Here is a 15,612-nt window from a genome sequence, read left to right as displayed (position 1 = left end):
CAGTGCTGCCAAAATGGTTGTTCAGTGCTTGAATACAACTGAAGTCTGGACATATAGTAAGGGACAGCATGACCATATCATTGTATGTGGGTACTTACTTGCCTCCATACTCAAACCACATTTCTAACACTCCAATTTGTGTAAACAGGCTTAGAGCCATTGTTACCTTACAGTCATTGAATAGAGATTTTACATGATACAAAATCATATAGTACTAGCAGAAAGGCTATCTATTTATTTATTTATTTATTTTATGCCATTTATAGTCTGCTTTTCTCACTGAGACTCAAGGCAGATTACATAGTGTGAGATCAGTACAATCAGTAGCAAGGATTGTGCTGGTGAGTCTGAATACTGTTTGTAGGTTGTGTTTTTTCATAAGCTTTCCCATCTGATCAGTGATTCCTTTGATATATGGCAAAAACACTTTTCTTGTGGGAGACTGTTTTTCCTTAGTTGTTTGATTTATCCTTGGTTTAATCGCTCTTCTGATTTCATTTCTGGAGTAGTCATTTGCTTGAAATATGTGGTTTAGATAACATCAGGCTAACAAAACACAATACATCCTACAATAGCCCTGCAGAGAAGATTAGCACATCAAGCACCAATCCATATGCAAAAGAACCTCCTCAGGATACAGTGAAGCCTCCCGCCATTAGCATTCCACACCCTGGGAAACTCTTACAGGATGACTCAGCCCAAACCCACCTTCCTGAGTAGATATAAATTACCTGCCAACATCTTCTCCACATTGTGACACTGAAAGATCTCTGTCTTTTGGTGCTACACCTCTGAAGATGCCAGTCACAGCTGCTGGTGAAACGTCAGGAACTACAATGTCAAGACCACGGCTATACAGCCCGGAAAATCCACAGCAACCATCAGAAGAGACCCTGTTCGGATGAGCAAAGCTGCTGTGGAGGGACCTGCAGGGGGGAAAATTCCTGGGGCTCCATCAGCTCTTGAGGGCCCCTGAAGCTGGATTAATCATGCATTCAAGAAATGCATCTTATTTTTTATTATTTTGGTGCAGTTTTGCCTTGTAGCCACCCTAGGCAAAGGGAACACTAAGCCAAGGAAACTGCTTCGCAGTAAAGAAAGCTCACCATAGTTGTATTGAGTTAAGGCAAACATGGGCCCATCAACCAACCAGGTGTGTCTTAATTCCTCTACTCTCCCTTCTAATTCTCCCTGTGTTTGTCTCTCCCATTATCCCTACCCTGTCTGGGAACTTAAAACATATTTAATTTCAGAACAGAAAACCTTTGTTCATATTATGTTCAGAAAGGGCGTGTGTGTGTTAATATTTCTCAAGAATCTATCATATTAATGAAAGATTGATTCCCTCTCCACAAACACATTGCATAAAATGAGACTTACTTCTAAGGAGATTTGCTTAAGATGGGTCCCAAAAAAGTATTATCAGTTCTGTACCTTCAACCTGAGCACATAATGGGCCACTCTCGAAATTATTTCCATGGTCTTTTCAATTGCCCAGTCTGCCCCTGCTCCTGCTTTCTTGTTTTTCTCTTTAAGGAGGCAGCAGCAGAAGAGGAGGGGAAGGAAGCTGGAGCTGGTTTGATTTCAGCATCCAGGGACTAGAATCTCTTCCTAAAATTAGAGCAAGTGCAGGAAGAGAACAGCATATGGAGACTTGGCTCACCTGCTTCCTCCACCTGCAGGGTAAAACAGATTTTTCCTATGCCCCAATTTTTCCATCCTTCTTTATCCATCTTCATGTTGCTGTGAATTTGTCTTTTTGTTTTGGGATAACAGAAATATTTTAAAAGTATTTTTCAGTTTAGTACTTTTTGAAAAACTGATGTCTCACTTTATTCAACGGGCTTATTCCCACGTAACTTGTTTCTCACCTATATTTAATGGATAGTGTGCTTAAGTGTTCAACTAGGCCCCTGGCTGGAGAGGCTTCCGGATTGTATTTGCTGCTGGTTTGTTGTTGTTTGAGTGAGTATTAATAACGACTACAGTTATTATTCTGTTCTCAGTAAGAGAAAGCCAAGTGACTTGTTTTGTTTTAGATGAGGAGGTCTATGCACAGAGGAAGGCGATGAGTCATGTGCAACTCAACAGCACATTCTTCTTCATAGAGAGGGCAAATTGAATTTTTATCTGTGGCATATGGTGGCTCTGGGCAGCCCTCTCACCTCCTCGTGGAGTCCATTCCACAGATCAGGGGCCATGATGAAAGAGGTGCTACAAGGCCTGTCTCTTCACCAGGTCTTTTTAGAAGGTTCAAACAGCAGGCATCTGTTAATAAGGGGAGGGGAAAGGATTTGGGTGTTGTTATTTTATTATTGTTTTAACTTAAACTGTTTTCAATCTAATATTCTGCTATACTGAGCATAATCACCTGCTTCTAAGAGTCTCTCTACACAAGACATTTTACATGGGGATGCTCAAGTGACTTACATTCTGTGTGGTCTTATATTCAACTGTACTCTGTCTCCCTAGCCGTGCATGTGTATCCACAATGAGAGAATAAGTGTAAGATCTTTCACTTGAGTGTCCCCGTGTAAGATGTTTTGTGTAGAGAGACTCTTAAGTCCACACTCATAAGTGCTTACAATGGCACTGGTAAGATCCAACCCAGAGATTTTAGAAGTTGTAAATAAATAAAGTATCCTTGACTTTATTCAGAGGAGTACATCCACAGAATAGGAAAATGAAGTAAAGATCAGCCTTTTCTTGCATATCTATGGCCCATAATACGCAATTTCAGTGTTTTACATTACACAGTGCACTGCATCTTATATCATTATATATGAAGTTCCAGTTACTCCAACTCCAAAGCCTTTAAGGATTCCAATAGTGCAATCATATGCACAGTTACTCCCATCTAAGCCCATGGATTTCAATCAACATAAACGCGAGTAACCCTGCATATGATTGTGGTGCTTATTTCCTGTCAAGCAATTGGTTTTCAGTGACATGAAGTCAGTGACTTATCAAGAGACAATCACGTTTTCAAGAAATCAACTTTATATTGTAACGAGACAGACTAATATCAAACACAGATTCATATATAGTAGTGCCTGCCTCCCTAACCTGCTTGTGTTGCTTCTTACCGTAGCTGTTAATTAGAGATGGGCACAATACAAAAAAAAATTAACGATCAAGCTGATCGTGGATCGGTGCCGGCGCCGATCGGATTTAACGACCCACACCGAGCATCTCCCGTTCCCGATCCGTGGATCGTGGGTTGTGGATCATGGATCATGGAGGCAAAAGCGGAGGGACGCCCTGCTGTTCCCAGCGATACAGGAACGGTGGCTGATGCCGGCGGCATCTGTGTTTGTGTTTGGCCATCTGTGTTTGGCCATCAGAGCTGCCCATCAGGGTTTGCAGGGATGAGATTGGAGTGCCCATGGCTACAGAACACCCCCTTCCCCCTCCCTCCCCTGGGTGTCTTCTTCCAACTGGTGACTGCTTTGCTGCTCCGTGGTTGGAAGGAAGCCCTGCTGATCAAGGAAAGCTGGGCTTCCATTTGGGTTTCCAGGGCGACAGAAGGAGGGCAAACACAGCTCAGGCATTCCCCTGGCTCTGTTGCCAGGGGAATAGATTGCTGGCGCCTGACTGTCTGGATCCCCGATCCGAGCCCGATCGCCCCGATCCAGGCCCCTCCCGATCGCTGGATCGTTGGCCGTGGACAATAACGATCTGCCGGGTCACGATCGCGCAATCGCCCTTATCATGGGTTTTTTTCTATCGTAATGCGGATCATGCCCATCTCTGCTGTTAATCTCTTTTCTCCTTAAAATGAAATCGGCTCCTTCACCACCAACACTCCTTCCTACAGGCCATTCCCCCATTTTAGTCCCTAATATTTATTTTGTCAGGCAGTCCTTCCTGACTAGAGACCAAGAGAGCCTTGGATCTGTTCTGTAAGTAGATGGAATTGCATTATAACCTCCTCAAGTTTTTTCATGCTGATGTGTCTTGAGACTAATATTGAAGCATATGAAATAGCTAGCAATTTTTTTGAAAATGGCATATGATGGAATGTTTCACAGTAGCTTCTATATTAATAAATTGACCATTTGCACTTTAAATATTGCTTCCACAATCCCATGCCTTTCTATAAGAGTCCTGGAGTGTGGAATAAAGAGAAAAAATAAGCAACTAGTCTAGCAATCAGTTTTTCAAAACAATGTAATCAGACATGACAATCTTCATGTAATGATCAAATTTAGGTTCCAAAATAGTTTATTAAAGAAAAAGACTAGAGAACAGTCTGTGAACAGCATGGAAAATAGAAATGGTTTATTGTTTGATTGAAACACACAAATCTAAAATGCATAATGCACCAGCCTAGCAATTTCAATCAAATTAAACATTTGATAACCCTTTTCCAAACTAATCATTAATTTTACATGTATGAATTATTTATCACAGACCATCAGCTACTTTTGTTCCATTGTATAAACCACAAAACTTGAGAGATAAAATTCCCAAGAAAGCCCCCCACATTTTACGCACTCTAAGAAGGAAACTATAGGTTAACAAAAAAGTATGGATGATGCAAATCGACCATACAATGAGACAGTTGTAGGGAAAGTGGCATGGTGAAAAAATAATCAAACTGTAACAAAATTACAGTTTGACACTGAGAGATCTCTGTCTTTCGGTGCTATACCTCTGAAGATGCCAGTCACAGCTGCTGGCGAAACGTCAGGAACTACAATGCCAAGACCACGGCGACACACCCCGGAAAATCCACAATAACCATGTAACAAAATTATATATTTTATTTTTTCCACAAATGTCCATTTTTTCCACACACACAAAATGGGGGGGGGGATTCCCTGTGGCTTCAAAATGTCCAGAAATTTTACATCTCCAGCTCTGAGTTCCCACCTCCACCAAGAACTGCATCACAAGCTTTGTGACCCTCTCTCACCATACGTACTCCAGAGAGCACATAAATCAGCTGACAAACAATTACTGGTGGTCCCTGGCCCCAGGGAGGCTCAGTCAGCCTCAACCAGCGCCAGGGCCTTTTCAGTCCTGGCTCCATCCTGGTGGAACTCTCTGTCTGTGGACACTTGGGCCTGCCAAGATCTTCTGTCCTTTTGACAGGCCTGTAAGACAGAGATGTGCCAGCAGGCATATGGTTGAAGCCGGTCTGTGTCATCAGGTAAGCCTCTCTATCAGTCTGTTCTTGGGGGAGCTGTATTATGATCTTGCCCCCCCCCCATATGAATCAATCTGACTAGAATGTTGTTCCTCCCGCCCCCCCATGTATTATTAGCAGGGGTGGATGTTATGGATATGGAGAATTATAAACTGTAAATTTTAAGCTGTATTTATGACTGTCATGATTTTATTGTGATTTTAATTGAATTTATGCTTGATATAACCTGTCCTAAGCCCGTTCATGGGGAGGGCGGACTAGAAATTGAATAAATAGAAACAGAATAGATAGCTCCATTCTCCCATCTGCTTTTCCTGTACTTAATTGATGCCTATGGGCTGGTCCCTGGTATTTGCAAGTATAGCTCTGCACTGTTGCCAGGGGCAGGGGGGAGTGCTTTCTTGTGCCTAGGTAGCTTAGGGAACTGTCAATCCTGACATGCCCCACAGGCTGCCCCCTTTTCTACTCACTTAGGGGCCTGAGCCAGCATGGGAGGATATGGTCACTCTGTGCTGGTGTTTGGCAATGGCGTGGTAGTGCCACTTTTTACCCTGAACCATATATGGTAAGGCTAATTAAGCTAACCAGCAAACACACAAAATATTTAAGTATTTGAATGTAATGTATGTTTAGGGAGCGTAGCAAATTTATTTTATTTTATTTCTATTCCGCCCTCCCCACGAAGGCCTCAGGGTAGATTACAACATATTAAAACACATCAATTTAAACAGTTAAAAACCACAAATAGATTGATAAAAACATAGTATATTATAACATATTTCACATATAAAAATATAAAAATATATATTCAGATATATATTCAGATATATATTTTAGATGGCAGCAATCGATAGCAGCAGATACAACTTGACATGATAAGGTAGTGGACAACCTTAGTAGGGAGGGATTCAGATTATATTTTCATCATTTCCTCCATTTTTCAGCCAGTGGAGGCCAAGCCTGACCTCAACCATATGCCTGGCCGAACATCTCTGTCTTACAGGCCTGGCGAAATGATAACACATCCTGCTGGGCCCTGGTCTCAGTAGACAGAGAGTTCCACCAGGCTGGAGCCAGGATCGAGAAAGCCCTGGCTCTGGTTGAGGCCAGGTGGGCCTCCTTGGGGCCAGAGACCACTAGTAGGTGTTTCTCTCCTCATCGAAGCATCCTCTGGGGCCCATTTAGGGAGAGGTGGTCTCGCAGATACGCTGGTCCCAGCTTTATAGGTTAATACCAAAACCTTGAACCTGATCCGGTACTCCACTGGCAGCCAAAGCAGCTGGTGCAGTATAAGTGTTAGATGAGCTCCAATTGGTGCTCCCACAATAACACGCACTGCTGCATTTTGCACTAGCTGCAGTTTCCATGTCAGGCTCAAGGGAAGCTCCACATAGAGCGAGTTATAGTAGTCCAGACTAGAGATGACCGTTGCCTGGATCACTGTAGTTAAGTTACTGACTGAGAGGTATGGGGCAAGCTGCTTGGTCTGTCATAGGTGGAAAAAAGAGGACCTGGCAACTGCTGTGACCTAAGCCTCCATTTTCAAGGAGGCATCCAGAATCACCCCCAGACTCCTAACTGATGACACTGGCATAAGTGGCACCCCATCGAGGGTTGGGAGTCAAGAGTCTAGCACCTAACCCACCGCGACTCAAATACAGGACCTCCGTCTTCATAGGATGTAATTTCAGTCAACTCTGTTTCAACCAACCAGTCATGAAATCAAAGGCATGCTCCAGGACATCTGGGGCCAAGCCAGGCTGGCCATCCATCATCAAGTATAGCTTGGTGTCATCTGCATATTAATAACATTCAAGTCCAAAGCTCCACACCAACTGGGCTAGGGGGCACATATAGATGTTAAACATCAATGGGGAGAGTATTGTCCCCTCTTGACACCGCCCACCATAGGTTGGTGGAATGACAATCGAATGCTGCCAACAAATCCAATAATATCAGCAAGCGCCGATCCACCTCGATCCAGGTGTCTGTGGAGATCATCTATGAGAGTGACCAGCAGTGTGTCCGTCCCATGCCCCGGGCGGAAACTGGACTGGAAGGGATCTAGGGCTGGGATTTCATTCAGGAACCCCTGTGTTCCACTACTGCCCACTCAATCACCTTACCCAGGAACGGGAGGTTCGAAACTGGGCAGTAACTGGCTGGGTCGGTGACGTCCAAAGATGGCTTCTTTAAGAGAGGCCTCACCACGGCCTCCTTTAGCACCCCAGGGACAACTTTGGAGCTCAGGGACAAGTTGACAATGGCCTCCAAATGACTCCGTACTCCATTAGCACTGGCCTTTACCAGCCACAATGGACATGGGTCCAAGAGGTACGTGGTGGGTCTCACTGCTCGCAGGGTCCTGTCAATCCCATCCCCACAGAGTGGACTGAAATGATCAAATGTTGGCCCAGAAGATGGCTGAGGGGTCTCTAGTTCATGTACTGTATTAACTGTAGCTGGCAAATCGCAGCAGAGAGACAAGATTTTATCAGTGAAGAAGCTCCCAAAAGCCTCACAGCTTATATCCAAATTCAAAATCTGATGATCTCCATCTATCAAGGAGATCAAGGAACAAACCACATTAAACAATTTTGCTGGGCGTGAGCTAGCTGACATGATAGAGGCTGCAGAGAATTCCTTCTTTACAGCCTTCATTGCCACCTCATAGGATTTCATAAGTGTCCTATAAGACCATCTTGCTTCTTCATCACAGGATCGCTGCCACACTTGCTCAAGCCATCTTAGCTCCCGCTTCTTCCAGCGTAGCTCCTCTGTATACCATGGAGCCCATCTGATACAACTGATCCCCAAAATTGTTACGAACTTCATATCACACCAACAACATGCTGTAAGTCTGTGTGTGTTGGCAGTAATTAAGTAATAATAGTGGCCGATGACACAGCTTCTGTGTTTCCCTGCCCTTTATCCATTATTTATAGCTTAAGTTCTAAAGCCAATAAAGCATTCTCCATCATGGAACTCATACTAGGAGTAGACAGAGGAAAGGTAGACCTTAAAGTTGCTTAAATCCAGCATTGCATTGAGGCAAGAGCTCTAGCATCACTTTGACATTTTTCATCACAAGATTTTATTCTGATCTTTGTTGTCATTTGAGTTTGTTTCCCATTTGTGTTTTAGTATTTACTTTTGTTATTTAATGCAAATCAAGGTGAACTGCAAGGAAGGAAGAGTCATAAATAAACATTTGAGCCGACATTGGCTGGAATATACACAATAATATTAGCTGTCTGCCATGGAAGCAAACAAACCCAAATATGTCAGTCACCAATGAAGTGTACTCTAGCATACTATGTAAATTTCTGTCCCTTTACAAATATGCAAAATGGCTAAGCTCTTGATTCAACATCTTACAATATCCTTCTAAACAGTCATTTTAAACAGTAGCATGGTGTCAAATTCTTGACACCATGTTGAGGATTTTAGTTCCAGATTTTAGCATCATGACTGGATTAGCACGGTTTGGGATTATTCAAATTAACAACAAACTAAATTACAGCTGGTATTATTATTATTAGGCAAAAATATACAATGTGAAATTTCTTCAAGATGTATTCCAAAAACTGCCTACAATAACAAAACATTTTATGATGTGGATTTTCATTAGAGTCAAGAGTTATGCCGCAATCAGCAGCCATCAGAACTGTGAGATATACAGGCCATTGTATGTAACATAGTACTATTGGTGTTTCCCTGGATAACATGAAATTTGGCTCTCCGTACTTAGTTTTACATCACTGTGATTGGGGAAAAAATGAAACACTGACTTTAAAAAAATGCATTTAGTATATCAGAAACAGAACTGGGCAAGAATTATCTTAGTGGGTCAGATGAACTGCCTGTCCCATTGATCTAGCCTATCTCATTATCTTGGAACACTGTCTGGTTTCCTTCTTAGATTAGCAGTGGAATCCTATGGTGAATTACTATAGTCTAAGCCCATTGGAGTAACTCTTTGGAAACTTTTCTTTGATTCCTGTCTTTCCATGTAATGGGCTGTTTGGCTCTGTATCCTCATCACAACCTCACAATTATCCTGGCAAAACTGAAATAACATCAGATCCACAAGACTGGCAGTTTTCTCCCTGCATTCTTTCCAGCAGTTCCACCACCGCATGACAAGGCATGAAGGAAAGGTGAGATTTAGTGGCTGACATCTCAATTGCCCATGAATGTCTAGCTGCACAGTAGTGTACCCAGAGATACACCCAGCACAGAGGATGAGGGGAACCTTGGTACTTGTCTAGAAGGAACCCCTTCACAGTCTGCTTTCTGTGAAAGAGGCAGGGTGGCATGATCTGACATTTCCTACCATATGTCTGTTTATGAATTGATTCTAACCTTTCCTGTCTGGTCCTGTTCCTTACCAAGGCTCAATATGTGCATCACAGAAGTACATTACAGTACCATTAGAGAAAGTTTGTACTTTTATCACAACAGTTTTAAAGCAACATGAATATGCATCAAGCAAATGTATGGATAGTTTTAGGGGTGAGAATAAATATTGGCAATAAATCTCAAAATTATGGATGGTGCTTATCGTTGTCCATTAATGTAGCATGCTAAGTTGATATTGCATTGTTTGAGTAGAAAGTGTTTACAGGTTCACAAAATGAAGCATCATTCATCAATCATGAACGATTAAACCATTATAAGGCACAAAAGGGAAAGGAAAGTCCAAGCAAGTCCAAGAAAGGAAAGGAAAGCCTTAAGAAAACTTTACATATAAGTGAAAGTTCTTGTATATGATTGTCAGGGTGAACTGTAAAATAAGAAGAGGAATTAAGCAACATGCTCTAAACAATTTTAAAAAATACGTTCACCAACTTTAGGTATATAATAAAACGAAGTGCTAAAAACTAATATAGAAGGATAGAAGTAATTTAGGAATTTGAGATCTTGGTTGGCATTTATTTAGAGTATTTATATACTCTGTTTAAATGCTGAAAGGGTATAAAAACCTACAATACATTTGTAAATTTGGCAGCCATATATGCCAATGAAACCTTGATCCTGGCTTTTAAAAATAAACTTCATTTATTTTATTATAGGGGAAAGATGTAGGGGATTTTAAAAAGCTAAATTTGCAGACCAGGGCCTGAAGTTAGTGCCTGCCATATGATTGTGGAGTGGGGGGTGGACTCAGCCAAGGAATGGAGCTAGACCCAGTAGGAAAAAGAATAGTCAGATATGAATGGTTAGATTCTTCAGCATGTTAGGAATGGATCATCAGCAAAGTTAATATATTGAATGCAATGAAGGAACATTAGGATGAAAGAAAAGGCTCTTCTCTAACTTTGATCAATATGAAGTCATTCCATTTAATAGTCAAGATTTTACACAGCCATTTATTTTCATATACATTGAGTTTTCTGTCTGGTGCTTTTGTTGATTTTCCATTCCACATCGAGGGGCTGGAGAACAGCAAGGAGAAGAACATTAACTTGTCATAGCACAGGGGTTTTTTTTTCCAGCTTATATAGCTTTTCTTGTTGTGTGCCAAATGGCAGAATATAAACAAGGAAGAATGTTGAATCCAAGCTAAGGTGTACATAAAATGGAATAAACTCTAGCAGTATTTGAGTGAAGTTAGCCAGCAGTGTGGAAGTCTAGGAAATGCTTTCAAGAATAATGTGCACATAACAAAAAGAACCTTGTACACATCTGTTTATATTCTTACTTTCAATGAAAACTTTAAAAATGTGTTATCTTAGTGGAATGTGCACTGTTTACATACAGATTCTGAAAAGAAATTCAGGTATTGAGGGGAAATTAAGGTATTAAGACCAAAGGAAACAGTGAGTGGCCATCAGTTTTCAACCAATGTGGTTCTGTATCGGATGGACCTGCAATACATGGAAAGCCTTATATACGATGTTTCTGGCCCTTGATGAAGTAAATTGAAATGGGTATAATAAGCTAGCAGACTCATTGGGTGCACAAAGTATTCGGTTGCATAAGTCATAAGTCCACTGGCTACCGTACAGCCCACCAGCTGCTCCAGACAGACCCCAATTCCTCACCGATGAGAATGTGCCAAGGGGGTCACCGGCCTGCTCATTTTGCCATCCTAACCTGCCAACACCAAGGGTCAAGCCTCAGCTTAGACCCTTTCGCCCCACAGATGGCTTATGGCCAACCTGAGCCCTTGCTGTAGATCATTCAAGAATATGTTGTTGCCCACCCCCGACAGGTGGACTCCATCACACCTGTATAGGTTGGCACGCTCGGCCTGAATTAAGGGGTGTGGCAAGTAAATCCCCAGCCCATGTGCTAGGGCTTTCTCAAGAGCTCTGTTGGCCTTGTGCCTAGCCCACTCTATCCTCGCAGGATGTAACGCTTCCCGCCACACCTGGCGCGGAAGCATAGCTGACCAGATGATCAGCATCTCAGGCCAGAACTTGCCTATCAATAGGAAGTCCTCCTGGGCCTGCAAAGACAGGGCCTTGCCCTTAACCAAGCCAAGGTCATTACCACTTAGATGAATGACCAAGACGTGAGGGGGTGGACTGGTTCTCCCCTCAAAGAGGAGTGGCAGTAACCCAACGAAGGCCTCTACGGCCCTGCCACTCGACTGTGGCCCACTCACTAAGGCCGAGCTGAGACATGATTGGAGTCCTTCTGGCTTGGTGGGCTCCCCAAAAGACCATACTGTGCCCGCAGATGAGGATCTGAAGCCTGTCACCATGAGACAGAGCACCTAAAGAAGAAAAGGACCAACAAATTACAAGGATGATAGAGGTCGCACGTAACCCTTGTATGCAGAGGATCACCAATACCCTACCTTCTGGATGGCAGGCCCAGGAAAGCCCATGGCTGCTGCTGTTGAAGCAGCCCCAATCCTAAAGGAATGGGTGCCAAATCTAATGCCCACCAAACCTAGTCTGGCGAGAGCCTTGCCAGTAACTGCCCAAAACTGATACTTGGTGAGAGGGGTGCTGTCCACATGACAGAATAGTAAACCCTCACCTTCCCCTCTCAACTCCACATAGTGCTTAAGCACACCAACAGGACATAAACCCGGCTCAGAACAAGCACTTAACTGAACTACAGTCCCCTTACCCATCTGGTCTGTTTTAGACCATGTGATCCTAAGGGTAACAGCATTGCCAATCAATTTGAGGTCTTGCGCCATAAGGGCATGACCTGACCCATCCCTAAGGGATTGGGCTACCAATTCATTGACCCGCAAAGCCCCCCAAAATGCCGTGAGAGCAGCCACATGAAATAATGCCACCTCGAAATCTGTGGCACACCTTCCTCCACACAAGGCAGAGGCCTCGGAGCACAGAAGGAGAAATGGGTTGCCTAACATCGGCCCTTGTTCCCCATTCACGTGACCAACCCCCAAGCATCTTTCTTAATCTAAAGTCCCCAGTGGTTTCCTCCAATCCTCTAGCCTTGCTCTTAAAAGCGAAAGCCGCTAGCTGGCTTCTTATGGACTCAACCGCCAGCCCCTTATCTTTCTGCTTGACACAGAATCGCATAAGGTGTTTCACTGGTATGGGCCATACCTGCGGCAGTCTTGCATCACGCCTAAAGTCTGAAAATTGATGCTCCACCTGGCTGTAAGATCGCTGGGTACTAGGGGCAATAGCCAATTGCATGGCCCTTTGCACCTCTACCATTCAAGGCTCCACAGCTCCTGGGGCATCTTAGCTGGCTGCAAGTTGGCCTCCGGGGCAAGCTGCCAAAACCGTTCTATCTGCAAGCAAAACAGAGCATCTGCCATGCTGTTATTTAAACCCGGAACATGTCTTGCCAAAAACAAAAGGGAGTGAAGGACGCACACCACTGCCTGGTTATCACACCAGAAATGGACAGTATGGTCCACCAGGTCGGCCCCCACAAAATAAACGGCCACTAAAATGGGGAAAAGCTCCAAAAAGTTCAGGTCTGAAGGGAGTCCAAGATGTATCCAGCGTTCAGGCCACTGCTCAGCACACCAGTGCCCCCAGAAAAACACCCCAAAACCTGTGGACCCAGATGTGTCAGAGGACACCTGAAACTGCCTCCAACAGGAGAGACTCCCTCCAGAAAGTTACCCCATTATATTGTGTCAAAAACTCCTGCCAGACCACCAGGTTGGCCCTCATAGCTAGACTAATCCGTAGCCTATGATGAAGTAATCTAAGGCCTCCCATGGCATCACAAAGGCATCGTAAAAACACTCGACCGGGTGCCACAACCCTACATGCAAAGTTAAGGTGTCCAACTAGTTGCTGGAGCTCTACCAGGGAAACCTTGTGCCTCTCCAAAAAATAAGCCACTCAAGCACGCAGTTCCTCTAGCTTCTGGGGCAGCAGATGTGAAGTCTGATGTAATGTGTCTAATTCTATTCCCAGAAAGGTAAGTACAGATGATGGATGTTCAGTGTTGTTCTGACTGCTTGCATTTTCTAATTGGCCAGAATTGTATTATTCTCTTTAATTTTATTTAAAATATTTAAATATTCATAGATTTCACTTTACAGCTTAGGTGTTCTTACTTCAACACAGCACTCTTTACCCTTTACATCAGACCCAGAGTCCTCCTCAGAGCCAAAAACCCCTTTTCAGACACTGGTCAGGAATTATTCTTCTCCAAAAGACATAACTGTGATCACTTGGCTGAAGGGGTGTCTGTTTTCACCACCCACTTCCTCTGCCAACAATATACCCCCAGTTCTGTCTTGTTTGTGTAAACTAGTGCTGGTTTCCACACTCAAGTACTTTAACTAAAAGTTTTCCATAAACCTAAAGCTGTCCCAGTTAGGGCAAACTTTTTCCTTTTCCTCACACAAAAGGTTACTAGTCTGACCCTCCTTCTCAGATTCCAAACTTCAGCTCTTCCAACAATTCTGTCAGCACCAATTGTTACCTTCTCATAGAGAGGGGGGAGCAGCCTATCAATCATTCTGTCTTCAGGCAAATCTGATTGGTTACACAGAGAACCATGGCATCATCATCATCACATTCACAAAATGAGAGTAGATCAGGAAACTAGTAGCTTCAAATAGGAGACAAGAAGGCCTTAAAAAATTTCACAAGGGGACCTAGCAATATATTTTCCCCTAAATATGTTGCTCACACGCACATAGTTTGTACTTCTCAAAAATATTGCAAAATGAAACACAAAGAAAATCAATGAAGAACTGGAATCATTAGGGAGTATTTAATTCATTATACTAGTGGGAAGTTTTCCTAAAGATGAATGGTGAAGGGAGAGATTGATGGTGATATAAATTTTTCTGTGCCCACACATCTCTGATCTCTTGAAAAATTTGATGACAGCAGACTATTAATGCAGTATGGGGGCCAGAACAGGTTAAAAAGCCCCATACAGAAGAGACTTTCATTTCATGTTTTATTTGCAAGCACTTTTCAAGCGATTTTATACATAACTTTTATACAGAGAATGTTATACCATCTTCTCCAATACTATCCAGCCCACCAGATAAGATTTGCCTCTCAAGCCCTGCTCTCTGGGCCTCTACCTTCAGACAAGGGACATTTTCTGTGGTGGCACTTCACCTCTGGAATGACCTCCCTTTAAGACTCACCTGGAACCTACTCTACTTTCTTTCAGGCGTCAAGCCCAAAATATCTTTTTACTAGGGCTTTTTATTAGAGGTTTTATATTACCAGCTTTTAAAGTGATCTGCTTCTGCTTTATGAATAGTTTTTGTGCTGTTCATATCCAATGGCTTGTTTTTAAATTGCTGTGTTGTTTTAACTGTGAGCTGCCTCAAGCAGGACTCTGAAGAGGTGGCATAGAAATATCCTAAATATATAAATTAATATGAACTATTTGTGTAACAGCAGCTATATAACCATCTAGTCACCTTGCTATGCCAAATTCAGGAGCATCTTACTAAGCAGGAAGGATCTGTCTGCCACCAGCTCAGAAGCAACATTAGAGCTACTCACATGTGCACCACCTGTGGGATGATATGGCTTCTCTGCCTGGCTGGCCAGTCTTTCATTCATTTTGAAGCAGAAGGCAAATCCATGTGGATGTTTAGATGTTACCAATGAATTAGAAATCAGAGGGCTTTCTCTAAAGGCATTAGCAATTGCAAGGAAGATAGTATCCCCCCTCCCCCCAATTTGGCTTTGTTTACAATGTAAAGTACTGATCTATCTTCCTATCTTTGCATAACTTCTAGTTAATCTGTTCTATTCACATCCATGTCAGCAAATGCTCCACATGTCCTGTCACCATTGCGTACATGGAATGTTCTCTAACTTCCATTGCGCAATGCCTGCACAGTAGAGATCCATAAAAGTGTTTTGATCAACTTCAAAAAATGTTTTAATCACTTGAAAGGACATTGGATGTAAACCCATTGTAAAACAGCCAGCCTTTTTGATATCTATAAACCTGCTCTATGGTAAGTGGTGCTAGGGTTGTGAATAAATTCTCCAATCCAAAAAAGATAAGCTACACCCTTAGAG

Source organism: Eublepharis macularius, chromosome 2 (assembly GCF_028583425.1).
Source record: "Eublepharis macularius isolate TG4126 chromosome 2, MPM_Emac_v1.0, whole genome shotgun sequence".
Taxonomy (NCBI): Eukaryota; Metazoa; Chordata; class Lepidosauria; order Squamata; family Eublepharidae; genus Eublepharis; species Eublepharis macularius.
This window is presented reverse-complemented; position numbering follows the sequence as displayed.